The sequence below is a fragment of the Carassius auratus genome, unplaced genomic scaffold, assembly GCF_003368295.1.
Source record: "Carassius auratus strain Wakin unplaced genomic scaffold, ASM336829v1 scaf_tig00030757, whole genome shotgun sequence".
In the NCBI taxonomy this organism is placed as follows: domain Eukaryota; kingdom Metazoa; phylum Chordata; class Actinopteri; order Cypriniformes; family Cyprinidae; genus Carassius; species Carassius auratus.
This window is the reverse complement of record NW_020525876.1, coordinates 1-3413: the sequence shown is the minus strand read 5'-3', so window position 1 is coordinate 3413 and position 3413 is coordinate 1. Positions and strand designations below refer to the sequence as shown.

Below are 3413 nucleotides of genomic sequence, written 5' to 3'. Positions count from 1 at the left end.
GTGATTAATACTGTAAGAGTGCGAACTTACTGATAACCATAACCTTAAAACAAATACTAGGCAACATAGCATCAAAAAAATAGTTTCAAATTAAACACAATATAACCTTTCAATCCAATTTTGGAAACCCTTAGAAAAGTAAATTTTGCTTCTGGTCTAGTTGCACAGTTAATTCAAGTGTTGTTTTTTTGCAACAATGCATTATGAAGATGAAAGACCCAATAGTTTTATCAGCTCCGAGGGAGAAAACTTCTCTTAAAGGTCCCGTTTTACACGCTTTTTTGTAGCTTTGATTGTGTTTACAATGTGCAATATAACATGTTCATGTTTCGCGAGTAAAAAAAACAGTATTTTTCACATAATTCACCTATCTGTATACTGCTTTTTTCACTGTCACAAAAACGGGCTGATGACTTCCTTGTTCTATGAAGCCTCTCCTTCAGAAATACGTAACGGGTTCTGATTGGGCCAGCGGTTCCTGTATAGTGATTCGACAGCAGCTGAGAGCAGGCTGCCCTCCTGGTAACACGATTGGGCTAGAACGCACTTGCTGGGGATGTGTTTATAGTCACAGGAGCGTTTTTTACTGACGAGATGCGCATGAAAAACCGCATTTGTTTTTTTGCACAGCCCTATCATCTAGTTAACAAAGCTAAACAGCGTTGCCCTTTGTGTAATAAGTTACAGAAACTGTTAAACGCACCAACTTAAATAATAAAATACACTTACCAGTTGTGGTCCATAAACAACGCCTTCTCCATGACAAAGAGGGAACTGCTCCATCTTTCAAGAATAATCTTTGTGCGAATCCGGTATTAAACTGATTGAGATTGAGAAAGTTGTCCTCAGCAAGCTGTCCTCAGCAAAATGAGCTGCACATAGTTTTACATGTGCATTATAATTTTCGGGAACCGAGTTAAACATAAATTGTAACCATTAAACTCAAGTATAGCGTTCCTGGGAAGCCCAAACAAAGGTGATTGGACTCAGAGATAAAAATAACAGCGTTTCAACGACATGGCGACAAAAACAAACAGCTCTTCCTTCTTCTCCGTAGGAGCGCAACAAGACCACGCCCCCCTGTTTGTGAATTCATGTAGGCGAGTGTTAGTCAAAAAAAACTGTTTTAGTGACGTCATTCCTGCAGGAACTAGAGGGCTGTAGTCCAAACGGGTCGTTTTTGTAGGCGAATTCTGTTAAATCAAATATCTCGCTTGGCATTGAACTTTGAGCTTTAGCATTTTACAGATATTATTTATACTCTAACAACATTACACACTAACTAAAGTTTAAAACATGGAATCACGAAGAAGGGGGACCTTAAGACAAAAAGGGATTTAAGTATTTCTCGCAGCACACTCTGCTAATAGCTAAAGTTCAGTCGTTCTGTAGCACTTAACGAATTGAACTATAGCCTGCCATTTTTTTTCCTTTTCATAGTGTATATTTGATATATAACTACAATTAATCATTTATTTATCTGCCAGATCTTATGTCATGTTTTCAAAATCTCTATACACTGTTATTCAATACATATTAGTATGAAGAAAAATTACTTTGTACATTTTATAGCGTGCATGTTCTGAAAACGTGTGAGAAACTGCTGATACATTTAATGTTTGTCATTAGAGGCTGTTGGAGATTTGCAATAAATATATTGAAAACTGACATTTGTCTCATGCACAAATATTTCACATACAAAACAATCCAAGTAACAGATTAAGTACTTTTATTTATTTTTTTAAACAATATTGAATAGGATATGCAACCTCAGTTGAGTACACTGTGGTAAACAGACTTGGCTCTTGAGTTGTCAGAGACCGTGACTGTGGGAAAAGCAACACACTAACAAAAACATCCAGTTGATGTAAAGGATGCAAAGGGTGTCTTTGTACATTGTTATACTGAGAATTTGTACAGCTTGAATAATCGTCCACATATTTAATGCTAAGATATAAAATAAAAAACTTCTAGAAAAAAAAAAAGCAAAACGCTAAACAAATAGTACTTAAATTGTATTACATAAACAGTCGTTTCAATACATATGGTTGACATGCTTCATTTGGCAGTGATAGATAATGAAGCCACAGGATCTTGCGAGCATGAGTGGCATGTTTTGATTTAAGACGAATGTGTCCTTCATTTATTACACAATTCAAGGCATGTCACTGGTCCACCCAACACTGTAGGGGACATTTAGATGGACAAAAATATCCTGAGAGAAGACCAGGATACTCACAGCATTTATTTGGCTTTTATAGAAGATTAAATAGTCAAGTTAACAAAATGCACTTGGCATTTATGTAAATAATAATAATAAAAAAAAGAATACTGCAGCATGCAAAATAAAACGTTTCATACCTGTACAGCACTCAGAGTCAAACTGCATTAACCCAGATTCCATAATTACTATTCTTCTTTAAAATTCCTCATAGACTGCATTAAAAAGTCACCCATAATTGACCTTGACGATCATCAAACCCTTCAGTATAACTTCCAGCTTTTGTCAAAAATACAATCCAGACACATTGGCATGACACTCTCAGAGCAACTACATATATCTACAGTAATCAGTTTTGGTATATAATTATTTTCAGTATGAATCATACCCACAGTTACAGGATGCAGGAAGGTGGACGTAGAGAAACCTGACCCACCGAGATAATACAATAGACATTTAACTATCACAAAACTGACATTAATTTGCTATGTACCTCTGCCTTCTAAAATAAAAATTATCTCATAGCATCTTCAGGAGTCACAAATCTACTACAGAAAAGACTGCCTCAAGTACAGCCAAAGAACTTGATTTCAAGGCAGCTAACATTTTGCAGGTGGATATAGACACTGATGCTGCCTTTAAAAAATATTCAAGAGAACAACATGGTTGAAGAATCAGTTTGGGAGGGGAAAAGGCTTTCAAGAATATTCGCTGCAAATGCTGCCTTGTTTCTGCCAGTCTGCTCATAAACACAGCTGCAAAAAACACAAACAAGCAGCTTTTCAGTAACCCTGATGCTCCCTTGAGTGCAACTGCCATGTTTGTGGGGACTGAATTAGTTTGTGGTCCTGCTCTCAAACTCATTTAATACTTCTCTTCTCCATATCTCACTGTGGTTGTCGTGCCAGAGGAACGGTGAAGAGCGGAGAACGGGTTCTGGCAGGGTGGGGTAAGTTCTAGGAATTGTCTGAGGTGTTTGGTCGCTGTTTCCCATCCGTGTTCTGCATGCTCCATTAGTAAAGACGTTTCTCATAACTATGGAGACAAAAGACAATAGTTTTGAGATAGTGAAACCCATCCTAGCTTTGACATATTAAGGTAGTGTTGAGCACTGGCGCCCTCTAGTGACTCACGAGTGAAGTCCATGCACGCCACCCTCCACCTGAGCAGACATGGTCCGCTTCTCGAACTT

The 3413-nt window shown here is 37.6% G+C and overlaps 1 long non-coding RNA gene across 1 annotated transcript; it reads right to left on the bottom strand.

The window, feature by feature from the left end:
- Positions 1 to 3154: 3154 nt before the first annotated feature.
- LOC113080294 (uncharacterized) lies at positions 3155 to 3413 on the bottom strand. Its single transcript, XR_003281833.1, has 2 exons — positions 3355 to 3413; positions 3155 to 3256 (listed from the first exon to the last, which is right to left on the bottom strand). It is a non-coding gene; the product is annotated as an uncharacterized LOC113080294 (long non-coding RNA).